Below are 14,863 nucleotides of genomic sequence, written 5' to 3'. Positions count from 1 at the left end.
CCCCCCCCACCCCCCCCCCCCCCCCCCCCCCCCCCCCCCCCCCCCCCCCCCCCCCCCCCCCCCCCCCCCCCCCCCCCCCCCCCCCCCCCCCCCCCCCCCCCCCCCCCCCCCCCCCCCCCCCCCCCCCCCCCCCCCCCCCCCCCCCCTCCCCCTTATCTCCCCCCCGCTCTCTCTTCTGGAGATCCCTGTCACTTTAATCCACTGAGTCTGCCGCTGGTTAACAAGGAAATCCTGTGTCAATTATCACCAAGCACTTCCTGCTGGGAGAGCGATGGGGAATCAAAGTGGTCCGAGAGCCTTTCACACCAGAGAGGAGCGCGGGGCCTAATTAAATGGCCCCTGTGTCCTGCTGGCTGCCGGGGCCCCGGTTGACAGACCGACCGGCTCAACGATAACCTCCTTCGGCTGATGGCTGTTTTGATAGCGGGGGGGGGGGCTGGAAGGCACTTTAGGTTGCCCCAAGGTCGGCACATTGTGATCGGGGAGTAAGAATTGACACGCATCTAGGATTGTGAGCTCTAAAGGGTGCCTTAATGACGGAGAGTAATAGCTCTGCAAGGTATGCGGGTGTAATGTGATTTGTGGTAATGGAGCTATGTATTTATATTGAGACGGATGGTGTTAAGGTCCCAGCAGGTGTTTTTCGACCAGTTTTCAACAGGTAAGAGCCAGCTTTGCACGCCGTGTGTCAGTTCAGCACCCTATTGGACGACATCGAAAATGAGGTCATTTCTGAAGGTAACAGATTACATATGGATCATTTTATCATGGTTGGTGAGGGATATATTGATAAATGTTATTCTAGTTCTCAAAATACAACGCTAAAAAGATCGAAAATGGGTTTTTCTGATGTAAAATTGCATTACTCTGAGAATTCCCAGCCCCCATTTCCATTGGAACGTCTTTGAAGACAAAATATGAGGTTCAGTTTTTGTTATCACTATTTTTATCATGATAAAGGCGTGGGCAATCACTCACAAGCACACCTTGTAGTTACAGCCTTTTAACTGTCATTTACTGGTATCTTTTGTAACATGCATAATGACAGATTAATCCATCACTCACAGTCACCGCGAGAAGAAGCTGTTTGTAGCTTAAAATAAGTTTGGTTCTCAAAACTCACAAAAATTATCATTTCAAAAGGGTCTAATAGGCTATGAAATATGTTTTCTACCGATTGGACCTGGATTGCGCGTGATTGATAGAACAGGAGTCGGATTGAAATTAATTTGCCACGATGTTTCAAAGGAAAGGACGGAACACGCATGGTCGAGGCTTTCCTGCGTACTGCTGGATTAAAACGCTCTATAAAATGCACGGTTGTTAAAAAACGTGCTGATGGGCGGGAATTAGCTTTACGTTGGAAGGAGGAACAAAGGCATCCATAGTCTCCCCGAGTTCATCCTTCATGTCCTCCCTCCCAGCACTCCTAGTGTCCCTCGCCCATTGGTCACGGCCACCCCCCGTCCCCCCCCCCCCGTCCCCCCCCCGCCAGCATCGCCTTGTCCACCTTTACATTTTTATACCGAGGGAGGGAGAAAACCAATTTACGAACAGAGCGCCATCATCTGTTTGGCCGTTTATCTCTGACACACCACCCCTCGGCCCAGTGTTGACAGTACATGATATTCCATTAATCTGCCTAATGAAAATTTAACCAGTGTTATAAACAAATAATTGGCCATTATCCTCTCAAAGATCCCGAATAAATTACTTGGGCGTTTTCCATGGCTTCTGAAGGAAGGCGCCGCGCGGCCCCCTCCTGATTGATGTCGGAATAAATGCGCGGCCGGCTCCAACGCTGCAAGTGGGTCCCGGCTAAGCCTGTGATTGACTTAATGAGAGTCTTTGGGGTGCGTAAATGTTCCAAATTGCTCAGTCATTAGCTTTTGCTCGGCTGTCTGAAGATACCCCCCGATCTGCCGCGCGGGTCTCTCCTCTTGTACCATTCCGCCTGCAATTACATTTTCATTTAGAGCCAACCTCTGAAGTCCGATAGGCAGGCCCCCTTTTCATTACGCTGGCCTCCTTTTTCTTTTTTATCTAAATGGTGTGAAATGTCTCTTCATTTAGACCAATTAAAGTTGAAAAAGACGGCGCTGTAATGAATTATCATACAAATTATTTACTTAATGCCACAATCTCCCCCTCTCTCTCTCTCCCTTTCTCTCTCTCTCTCTCTCTCCCTCTCCCTCCCTCTCCCTCCCTCTCCCTCTCTCTCTCCCTCTCTCTCTCTCTCTCCCTGTCTCTCCCTCTCCTCTCCTCTCTCTCTCTCTCTCTCTCCCTTTCTCTCTCCCTCTCTCTCCCTCTCTCTCTCTCTCTCTCTCTCTCTCTCTCTCTCTCTCTCTCTCTCTCTCTCTCTCTCTCTCTCTCTCTCTCTCTCTCTCTCTCTCTCTCTCTCTCTCCCTCCCTCCCTCCCTCCCTCCCTCCCTCCCTCTCTGGTAACAGGAGCTCAGACAGGCAGACGAGCAGGCAGACAGATGTGCGGGCAGACGGGCAGTGCAGTCAGACAGGTTAGACGAGCAGGGGGACAGTGCAACAGACATAAAGCAGTACGTAAGCACTGCACTTTGAAATGGAAACGGGTAATGAGACGCCGGTGCGTTGCGTCAAGTTTACGCCGCTGCGTTCACATGGGCCACGCGCTGCATTAAACGAGGCTTTTCCATATGCACAATATTACAGAACAGAGGAGGGCTGGAGTGGGGGGGGGGCTGAAGGGGGGGGGGGGGGGGGGCTGCCTCTGAACAAAAGGGAAGCGTGCGTGGCCAATATAACTCATTTTAGATATTTCGTTTCAAGAGGTGTCTAAGCCCTTCTTAATTAAGAACAAGCTTATGGTTTCAAATTAACTTGTTTAATTGAGGGGGGCTGGAAGGGGGGGGGGGGGGGGGGGTAGAGGATGGGAGAGTGTTGGGGTGGGGTGGGGGGGGGGGGGGGGGGGGGGGGGGGGGGCTAGTTCCAGTCTGGAAACAGTGTGGAGAATGTCTCCGGTCCCTCCCGTCCGCAGGCTATTGGCTCCCACATAAATGGAGCGAGAGTTCACAACTATCACGGCAGCCCCATCCGTACCGCTGGGACAGACTGCCTCTCAATCCCTCTTCCACCAGACGCACTCTGCCAAGAAGCCCTCCATTAGCTCCTCAGCAGCCCAGCAGCCCTGCAGCCCCGTGCTCTCCAGCCATTATGCACGCCGGCTACGCCGTGCACCCCATTGTGGCGAGCGCCTCGTGTTTCTCGGTAGGATTTCTCTACGATAAATACGACGAGAGCCGTTCCCTTTTTTCTTTTTTTCCTGTCGCGGGGTTTCACTAACATCATTATCGTTCTTTAAAAAGAGAAACACAGACGGGCCCGGTGACGACGGCGTCGACGGGGTAAAGCTGATGTGGCTCGTCACCATGGAAACGGCGGCTTCCACTTCATGCCAGAGCGGTTTCACCAAAGCCCCTGGTTGAAGGGGGAGGGGGGGAGGGGGGGAGGGGGGGAGGGGGGGAAGGAAATGTTAGTTTGGCCCACAGATTGCCCTTACCTCTTAAACTTAGCTTTCTAGCTTAGACCTGAGAAGGAAACCAGATATTGGGGTCATATTTTAACGGGGAAGAAATATCGGCCCCGGCGAATGAAAATCCACCCCGTCTAGACAAACTACTTTCAAGTTTCCGTGTGAAGTTTCGGAAATCTGCGGGGGTACATAAACTCTGCGAAAGGTCAACGTCGGCGGAGGTGTCAAAGTGTTGTTAAACTCACTGCCCGGTGATGCTAAGTACTGTGTGATTTGCGCTAATTGGTATGAAATCACCCACAGCGCTTAAGTACAGCTACCGCTTTGGTTGTGCTACCTCTGCTCAGTGTCAGGGCCAATTCGTTCTGACAGCGCGGAGGTTTCAAGGCAGGGGGAGCCGGCACATCGATCGCCCACCTCATGCGATTAACCCACAGGTATAAAGGCAGGTGCTGAGTTAGAGTAGAGCCACACATGGCTCACTACTCCTTTATCAATTGTTAAAAATGTCAGAGCTATTTGCTTTTATTATCAATAAACACACAAAAGGTGCAGATTTGCTGTTTTGCAACAGGGGGCATATTATTAATATTTCAACACTAAAGGCCTCGGATTATATCTCAGAATAGCTCTTTGATAACATGGCGCACAAGTGTGTCAAAGGGGGTGACAGATCGTCATAATATTTTAAGATATTTCATTTCTAAATGTTTAGCCGATGTAATGCAATATGTGGGAAGAAACTGTAATGCACCCAATGTCAATCCACCTTCATTTGATGGGGTAGGTAGGTGGAGATTGGGGTGGTGTCAAGGCACACACGTACACACACACACACACACAAACACACACACACACACACACACATGCTCTGTTTGCTCACTGAAATACCAAGTTTTCTGTGCAACATTGTGTTATGCATGTGAGTCTCTCTGTCTCTCGCTCTCTATACATATATAGAGATAGATATATCTATATACAATAGAAAAGTTGCTCTCATTCATGATCACATGGTCATCGGGTTATAAAGGATCATTTAGCATAACAAAATGACCTCTGTAGGACATTTTCTGTAAGCCTAAGAATCGCATATCCTTTTCCCTGAAGTTTCAACTTTACAACTCAAAAGGCTTTGTTTCCTTCCAAATTAATGACCAAGAAACTAAGAAAAAAACAATAATTTGAAAGTAGGCATGCGCTCTCTTGAATAAAGGAAGGAAGGACTATTAATTAAAAGTGGAACAGGTTCTTATATTAGTGTAAAATTAAAAAAAAGTGGAGCCTTTGTTGAACCAGGCCCAGCAGCGTAGCTTTCATTAGGTTACATGCGTGGCAAAAGCAATTCATCAACTGTAATTCAATGGACAGAAAGAGAGGGATCAACCTCAGCATGCTATTTATGGAGATTTACGCAATTTTGGGAAAATGCTAATGTGATTAACATTTAACTGCAGCTTGTTTCCAAACGGCCCTCGTGTGCACATTTTGCCTTTAAGATTAAGTTATGTGCACTTATTTAAGAAACAGGACAAGAGTGATATGGAATCTGCTTTGCACTGCACTAAGACAGGGAGGGGGGGTGAGGGGGTGTGGGTTCTGTCACATTAGTGGAGGATCCCCCAACCCAACCTAACCCTGACACACACACACACACACACACACACACACACACACACACACACACACACACACACACACACACACACACACACACACACCAGACACACACGTACACACACCCCGACGTTCTCTCTGAATATCTATCTGCATGTGTGTCTGTCCCACGACGGAATGCGCGGTGAGGAGAACGCCGCCTTTGTCCTACCAGAGAGTCTCTGTCGAACTGTTCCACAGATTAGCTGAGCAGAGATTTATTTAATGCATCCTCCCCGAGTATTGTTGAAATCTATTTTGGGATATGAAGCTTGCCAAGCTTTAAGCCTAGTAATATATGCCTGCTACAGTTTAAGAGAGAGAGCGAGAGGGGTTCCGAAGACCCCTCCTTATGTCGAGATCATCACTCTGACTCATTGAATATATGAAATATACCGAGGTGGGGCCGGTCCCAGGCATTGTTGTCACCCGGGACCCCCCCCCCCCCCCGAAGGCCTGTTTTTATGCCCCCTTGCCCTCTGCCGACACCCCGCTCCTGTCGCCTGTTTGCGCGGCCTGTTTAAATATTTGATGTCCTAGAGAATGTTGGTGATATTCAGCAGATAAGATACTGCACATGCATTTGCCATGAGGGGCCCTAGTTTAAGATATCGGCTTAAGGTTTCTGAGGGGCCAACAAAGCCATGTGTGGAGGAGACTGGAGTGCATTTGCATTTAAGCTGTGGATTTGGGAGCCGCGCGAGCCGAATGAATACTAATAATGTTTCTTATTTAAAATGCAAAGTATTTACCTTAGAATTTCCTCTGCCATAAAACCTTATGAATAAAATAAAAGACACATGATTGTTCAATGTGTGAAATGGTACATATTTTACCAAATCAAAGCGTTCGCAAATTTCCATTAAGCATAATGTAATGAAATACGTCTGCATATGATCCTTTTCCATGCATTGCACGTAAAGACATGAGACATTATGGACCGCTGAGCAGTCGAGCTTATGCCGAGTTTCAACTAAACTCCACTCACAGAAAACAAACATCTCAGACTCTAACTACACTTCCCAGCATGCCTCAAGGGGCCTCACATTTTGGACGGCTTCTCCTCACAGCGTACGGCAAGCAGCAATGATGACAGAGAGTGACACAAAAGAGGAAAGCCAGGGGGGGGGTGTGAGAGCATGGGGGAGGGAGAGGGCCGGACAAAAGGGGAAGACATGGGCTTTGCACCGAGGACACGATAAAGCCAGGAGCATTATCGTCAGTGTGAAAGATGGGGCCACACTTCAAACGGGATTTTCTCTCCATGACAGCATACTCCACTGACGTAGAGCAAATAGCTCTCTCTGTAGCAGAATATAGCTCTGGGGCTTCAAAGGTTCTTTGTAAATTCCCCCAAAACTACAATGCGATGATAGGATCTGGTCTAGTGAAACACAGACCGCTGGATATGGTTTGGGAGAAATGGGGATAAATGGTAAGAGTAGTGGAGGGGAGGGAAGGCTCGGTGTTGGGAAGGATAGAAAACGATTGGAGGTTTTTCTTTGATCCTGCATTAGTAAAATGTGGAATTTGGTGCATTAAATGGGGATCCAACTGCATATAGGAATGGTGCAATACAAATGAAGCAAAAAAAAAAAAGCAATATCGGCAAATTATGTAAAAGTTTCTCTATAGTATAAAGTCTCCATAATAAATAGATTAAGCTTTGCAAACATAGCTCTTGCAAGGAAGCCACAGGGTTCAATCAATTAGTCTGTGATTATTTGTACTTCTGTTGTTATTGCGAGCCCCACCAGCCCCGTTGTTACGGTAACCCTGGCCACGGCGTGGCCCGCTAATCCCTGAACCTTCCCTAACCCCAACCTTTACTCTCTTAATCAACATCATATTTGGTGCAAGTGGGCAAAATATTTACATGTTATCTCTCAGCAGTGTTCAGAGAGATTTTACTTCCAATTCTTGGAATAGTACGCTTTCAAAGTGTGTGTCTGTGTGTGTGTGTGTGTGTGTGTGTGTGTGTGTGTGTGCGTGTGCGTGTGCGTGTGTGTGTGTGTGTGTGTGTGTTTCTGCGTGCGTGTGCCAATGTGTATGCATCGTTGTGTGCCCGCATGCATGCAGACGTGTGTGTGTGTGTGTGTGTGTGTGTATGTATGTGTGTATGTGTGTGTGTATGTGTGTGCGTGTGTCTGCGCTGTGTGTGAGTGCATCTCTGTATATCTGTGAGTGTTATTCTGTAATTCTGTCCATGGGTGGTTGTTAGTTTCTGGTCCTTTGTCTGCGTTGGAAAGTCACAAGCACATTAGGTTTCCAATAAATGAGACAAAGAAAGCTGTCATTGTAATGCATTGCAGTGGGTGGTTCAGCCTTTATATAACTCTGTCTTGTACATTACGCAGCAACTGAAAAATAACAGTCTGGCTGTTAGATGTTGCGGTGTAAAATAAAACAAAATGTTTTGAGTTAATGACCGAAAAGAAAATGCAATACCCCAACCACAGCTAGACACGTTTCGCATCCCAGACTGTGGAAACACTCTCCTTTATTATTTTGGTCAATATTCAGCCCATCTGTGCTCAATTCTCCAAATGACTAGAGAGAAGTCGGATCCAACAGCAAATACGAACTGGCCTGAGTGAGATAAAGGCAGAAGCACGGAAACAGCGCACCAAGCAAACACGGCCGAGAGAGACAAAGATATTTCCTATGCAAAGCTCTCACACAATGTCATGTGTGATAGCGACGGATCCCGTCCAAGTCACACTGGTGGGGGGGGGGGGGGGGGGATAGAAACGAGGTCGGCTTGCCTGCTTTACCCCCCCCCCCCCACCCTGTCCCCCACCCCTTTCGCTCTGATGCTGTTGATCCACTATCTGGCCGTTATAGGAAAGGGACACAAAGCAGATTTGAGCTTTAGGCTAATCTCATTAAGAAACTCTAACCGCCGTACGGGCGCGGGGCTGGTGGGGGCGTGGGGGGGGGGGGGGGGGGGGGGGGGGGGGGGGGGGAGGGGGGGTGGCCTGCCTCGTTCTGCACCCTGCCAGAGCCCGGGCGCAGGGAGGCAGGTGTAATGTTACATAATTAGACTCTAAACGGTAAAAAGGAGATTATTGCAAATGGCCTACTAGCCAGCACATGCAACAGACCGATCCCGGGGGCCCCGGAGGTCTGGGGAGCCCGATCGGGGCCCCCCCCGGGGAATGGATGTGTGAAAAAGGGAAAACAGGTTATTTGCTGTTAGCGTGTGGTGAGTAAGGAGGGGAGCGGGCGCAGGACGCGCGCTAATTAAGCCCAATTTGATGTCTGAACAGGAGCTTAGTAGGGTGACGCGAGTTGTTCTCAAAACAAAACCGGCCTGCAGTTGGTGGCTTAACAGACTTTCATATCTGACGATACGAATATATTTCCTGTGAATAAATTGAATGAAATGTCTCTTAAACTTGCAATTGCGCATGATTACTCGTTAATTACACATAGCTGGCTAATTACATATCATTACAAATAGCCAGCTAATTTGATGGTGTTTTTTGTGACTTGTGTTAAATTGCCAGCCCCATCACTCTCAGAAATTGCCGAATAACACTTAAGATAATGTTAATTGTTAATTTGGGCTCAAGCGCACCCAATACACTACACAACATCAGAGCAAAGGGCCAACAATTCATTAACTAATTCAAGTATTTTTTTTTTTAATAAACTGAATAGGCAGATTATAAACAGATGATCTGAGTCTCTTGAAAATGCATTCAAATAACAAATGTGAGCATGTGACTAAGGATAAACAATAAACTGAGATGCGTTTTAACTACAAACATATCACGCATGCATATATCAGTGTAGAACTGTTTAAATTGCACAAAACCCAACACATGCAACAATCTCCCCGTGCAGAACTGCACAAGGCTGGAGTGATTGCTCATGCTGAGGTGTGTGTGTGTGTTCTGTGTGTTGTTGTGTCTTTGTGTTGGTGTGCTTGCCTGCTACGTCGAGTGGCCGGGGTCCCGGCGCTTTAGAGAGAGCTCTTCCAGGAGAACCGATGGCAGCCGGTGCCCCCGAGGAGCCTATACCTAGTCACTCATAACCTCCAGGGTGGATTAGCATGTCAGATCGTTGCCATGTGTGGCACGGCGCAGCTCTCTGCGCGGTGACAGTGATCGACTACTACTGTTCAGCCCCGCCGTACGGCAAATATTAGTCCCAGAGTGTAATCCTGGAGGGGGGGCGGGGGGGGGGGACCCTAAAAATAGAGGATCTATCTGCCCACTCTGGAAGCACAAAAGCCCCGGCCAGGATATTGTCCAGCAAACATGCTAATTAGAGACACAGACGATGGCTACGGAGCCTTCCGTGGGCAAGGGCCTAGTTAGGGCGATAAAAAGAATGGCCGCATTCCTTTGTTGCCTCTTCAGACATGCTGAAGCATTGGCTTGTTGTTACACCGAGTTGTATAACAAATGAGGCCCGTGCCTTTGAACTGGCTGACCACACAGGCCTGGTAGAGCCACTTGGAGACCCACATGTGGCAGCAATAAGAGGGGTGCGACGGTGCGGCGGGGAGGGGAAGCCGCCCTCCACCAAGACATGTGGGAGACACTGCATTCCAGCGGAGGCTCATTAAAGCTACAAAACAAATTCACTCCAACACTGTCTGAAGGAGCAGCGGGGAATATGGGGGACAAATCATGTCGAGCGGCGCTGCTATTTTCGTTCGTTCAATAACAACGCTTTGGAAGGAACGAGAAAAGAGGAAAAAGGATAAATCTAAAAATATTTGTCTAACCCGCTTAATGGCTATCTTAATATCCTTTATCACGGTCGTGGCAGCCAGACACATCTTTAAGAGAGGAACAATAACCATGATTGTTTTGTTTTTTGTATTTTCTTTGCAAAGTCTACAGATGTGGTTTAGCGTTTAAACCTGCCACTGAACGGGGTTTATTTATTGTGGTGTTTGTTCCACCAGTCTGCCCTGTTAAGTTGCAGTGTGCGTTGTCTATTTTACAGGGTCATTAAATGATCCCAATATTGCTGCAACATTTCTTTTTGAACTTTTCCTTAAAACAAGTGTATAAAAGTCTACAAGGCTAAATGGGAAATATTCAAGACATTTAAGCAAAAATATGACGTGTCTTCGAAACTTGAGGTCATGTGTTTTATAGATCCATAAGTGCATTCCCTTAAGATTGATACAAATAAAATGAAAATAAAAACAGAATTTAACATCAAATGCCCACTGGGGAATCATTTTCTTGTTTTGGAAGACATCTGGAGTGATTATTTCCAGCTCTATAGCTAATCCTCTCTAAATGTAAAACTGAGCAGCAAAATGTGCCAAATGGCTTTAGAGGAAGACTGCATTTTGGACTTGTACAAGATTTAAATGAGTTTTATAGAAATGTTCGAGGCATTATTGGAAAACACAGTGAGACAATTGTAATTAGTTTTCAGCCTGTCACATTTATAATCATTATCCCACTTTTTAGACATGCCAATTTTTGACTCCAGTTAACCAATGCCACTGTGCAGAAGCCACATATCATATAGCAGATTTGTATTTTTTGTGTATATTTTATGTTTTTGATGCGCTTTCATCTGGGTTGCTGCTTGCCGCTAGATGTTTGAAACATAGCATTGAGACGGAGAAATGTCTTGAGTCGTGTGCGGGGCATTCACGAGCTGGCCCAGTAAAGAGCTAATCTACTTGTCAGGGTTGACTGCCAAGGAAATCAGCCCACACACTTCACAATATGACTTTATTCATACTGTAGATCTGGGACATTAAATGTCTCTGCCCACCAGAACACAGCACTCACGCCCACATACGAGAAAGGGGAAAAAAGGGGGAGGTTTATAATGTAAGCTCCTGCAAATAATAAGAGTATAGGTCCTGGCCATGGTAGTGCTCCAGAGCTCTCGTCTACACTTTGAGACACATCTCCCAGTCACCTTGGCCCCACACCAATACCTGGCTGTAGAATCTGGGCCAATCACGTGGTGCGTAAGATATACATCAGCGGCATGTTGCAATTTTTGGGTTATTTCTTGTTTATTGCTTTGAGTCAGGTTAGGGGTCATGTGTACTGATTTAAATATACAAATTCCCCTCTCTCTGTAAGGGACAATATTGAACGAATACTATCTGGATTTTGTTTCTTGACGCACTGGCCGTATTGGTCATAATAGTGTGTCTGTTTTATGTTATTGAGACATTGATTCATTGGGGTTATAAACAATAATATTACCATAAGATACATAACAAATTATTAACTGCACATAATCAGAAAAATAAACATCAATATACAAACTAGACATCAAAAGCATCTACAATGCCTGTTCACTTGTCTTGGGATAAGTGGTGGTTTTATGTGTAAGAAACAAAACTCTTGCATGGAACATATTGAACTGCTACCTTTATAAGAGTCTCCATATGCGAGATACATTGGATCAGCTTGTGATGCACGGTGCTACGATACAAGTGGCTGGCATGATGGATAGAGCTTAAATAATAGTGCTTCGTGGCCATTTCATAAATCTCTTATAGGGCAATGACCTAAGTCTCCAGCACCTCATAAATCTATATCAGCAATATTGGAACTTCAAAAAACACATAATATAGCAATTAGGCCTAATATGTTTGCTTCAATTAAAAGAAAAGATTGAAGGTCAAACGGGCAGGGGTTCGCGAATACATTAAAACGGCGAACCCGTTGGGCAATCATTTTGGAGGCAATAACTCCTGTGATGAAGAAGAAAGGACACGAGGACATCTGCAGACGATTAAAGACTCACAAATTCACAGTGAGGAGTACGAGGGATGTCAAGTTTTCACACTAATTTAATATAGACTCTCCCTGACCCGGCTGCACTGGGAAGGAGCACTCCGGCTCGGTTTACCTCGACATGGAGGGCAGCGCAAGGTGTGGATGGAGGCAGCCCGTCTCCCGACTAAAACATGCGCCTGAAGAAAACACAAACACTGATACAAACAAGAACACATCCAATGTATACAACGGTAAAGCTTTTAGAAATACATACAACATAAACATGGCTGGCTCTTGGAAGAGGCAGGAGCCCTGCCCAGACTGGATGTGATGCTGTTGCAGACCACAAGGGGCGGTATACAGCCCATAATAAATAATAAAGGATCGTGTAATAAGCTGTCGCCCTGACCTGCTCCCTCATTTCATGTCTCTGATTCCAAAGTCCAAGTCGCAGGATTTTAATGTCAAGAAGAATGCATGAATTTGCAGATGCAAAAGTTAACGCCATGGAGATAATATTTAAAATGTTTTGCTGTCGCGTTTGAAATCAAACCTGTCTTAGCGATAAAAATGCAGTAAATTGAAGTAGTCGCTCAACTTAATTTTGACCAAATGTGCAATATTATTTCCTAAACGGTTCACTAAGTATTGTCAATATGCCAATCTAAATTGTCTCAGAGCAATGCTGAATATTTAATATTTGCAATTAATAGGGGATGGGCTTTATTACGCTAGTCTGTCTCCCCCCCCCCACCTTAATACAAGGTTAAACGGTTTTCAAAGAAGGTAAACAGGTTATAGACGGTAGTTTCGAGGGTATTGTGTTTGTCTGGTGTTGGTGAATCAAGGTGGAAGCAGGACAAAGTGCAGCGTTACCATTTACATGGAGAGAGCGAAAGCTAAAATAGTTGTACGCAAACCTTTGCCCCCAAAAGAACTAAGAATCTTTACCTATGCTGATAAAAAAAATGAAAAGAATGAAAGAGAGAGATGGAAAGAGAGAGAGAGAGAGAGAGAGAGAGAGAGAGAGAGAGAGAGAGAGAGAGAGAGAGAGAGAGAGAGAGAGAGAGAGAGAGAGAGAGAGAGAGACAGAGAGACAGAGGGACAGAGAGAGAGAGGGAAAGAGAGAGGGATGGAAAGAGAGAGAGAGAGACAGAGACAGAGAAATAGAGAGAGAGAGAGAGAGAGAGAGAGAGAGAGAGAGAGAGAGAGAGAGAGAGAGAGAGAGAGAGAGAAGGAAATAGAGAGAGAGAGAGAGAGAGAGAGAGAGAGAGAGAGAGAGAGAGAGAGAGAGAGAGAGAGGAGAGAGAGAGAGAGAGAGAGAGAGAGGAGAGAGAGAGAGAGAGAGAGAGAGAGAGAGAGAGAGAGAGGAGAGAGAGAGAGAGAGAGAGAGAGAGAGAGGGAGAGGAGAGAGAGAGAGAGAGAGAGAGAGAGAGAGAGAGAGAGAGAGCGAGGGGGGGGAGAGGGGGCCAGTCTCCAGGGCTATGGAACCTGAGAGCACAACTCGAGTCACTTTCAATCTGTGTACTAAATTGATGGCGATGAAAATAAGACTCTGAGACACAAAAAACACTTGTTTGCAGATTAATGTCCTGAATAGAGGCTTGTGAGGCGCTCTTTGTCAATGGTCTGGGCGCCCACCGGAGACTAATGCCCAGGAATTAAATAAATAAATATACAGAATGCAGCTTCTCCAAGTAACAGAGACAGGATTTAATACTTTGGATGCATTTAATCTAAGGTCGTTACATAGATATCTGATCACGATAAACATAAATGAATTAAGTGTGCCAGTTTGTTGGTGGTTCATTGCACCCATAATAGAGCATTTTATTTTATTCATTTATTTTGTATTTTTTTTTTACTCTCACAATGTCACATTTAGCCTCTAATATTCTCCGGGAGAATGAATATATGTGTTGACTAACAGCACGGATAAAACTCTTAAATATTCTGCATTTTTAATCTGGTTTAATATTTCCACCCGTTTTATGCAAATGACAGTCTATTAGCATAATCTCATTTGAGAATACATCCTTTTAAAGTAAAAGATTATAACCATTTTTTTTTTTTAAACACATATAAATCAAATGCTATATTGAAATGTTAATGTTTTAAAGTCGGTGTGCTGGGTGAAGCCGCGGTGCATTTACATACACACTTTGTTAATGCTTTAGTGGTTCCACACAACACGAGGGGATACAGAAACCACCGCTAAACCTCCAGGAGGGAAAACATCCAACAGCTTAAATATGTTACACATCGCTGGCAAAAAAAAAATCCACTTAGTCAAACCACAATATACAACTAAAAATAATTTGTGTTATTTTGTCCCCTTTGTGTTATTCTCTGCATGGTACATATCCCCTACCCCCCCCCCCCCACACCGCCACCCCCACCCCCCCCCCCCCCCCTGTTTCGGATAGCACTACTTCTCACTTTACCAATAATGCACTTGACAGGTAAAAAAGGTGGAGGTTTCCAAAGGAGGAGGGGGAGGGGGGCCGGGCCAGACGCTGGGTGGACGGGCTCTCGGTAGGACATTACCTCCAGGTATTTAGCTGGAAACAGGGGCCTATTAAATAAAAAAAAAAAGCTCCAGCCAGATACAGAGGGGGGATAAAGAGCGTAAGAAAGGGCCATTATGCTGGCGGGTTGCAGACTCTATCTCCCTCTCCATCCACCACCACCACCACCACCACCGCCACCTCCTCCTCCACTATCACCTTCGTTGCGTCTGCCATGAACTTGTCTGGGGGGTTCAGCGGCTCCGTGCCTACGGTCCAGACTTTGGGGTTCAGGAATGTGGAGTGCAGCCACTCAAGCCCGTCTGACCCTCCAGTCCCCCCCCGGCTCCATTTCACCGCGGGGCTAACTCACCTACCGGCTCACAATGGGACTTCAACTTTATCTGCCCCCCCCCCTCGTAACACAACATTAACTGCCAAAGAGCTGGAAATGCATTATCAGCCCTCCCTTCGCACCG

This window comes from Gadus morhua, unplaced genomic scaffold (genome assembly GCF_902167405.1).
Source record: "Gadus morhua unplaced genomic scaffold, gadMor3.0, whole genome shotgun sequence".
In the NCBI taxonomy this organism is placed as follows: domain Eukaryota; kingdom Metazoa; phylum Chordata; class Actinopteri; order Gadiformes; family Gadidae; genus Gadus; species Gadus morhua.
Note: the sequence above shows the minus strand (reverse complement) of the source record.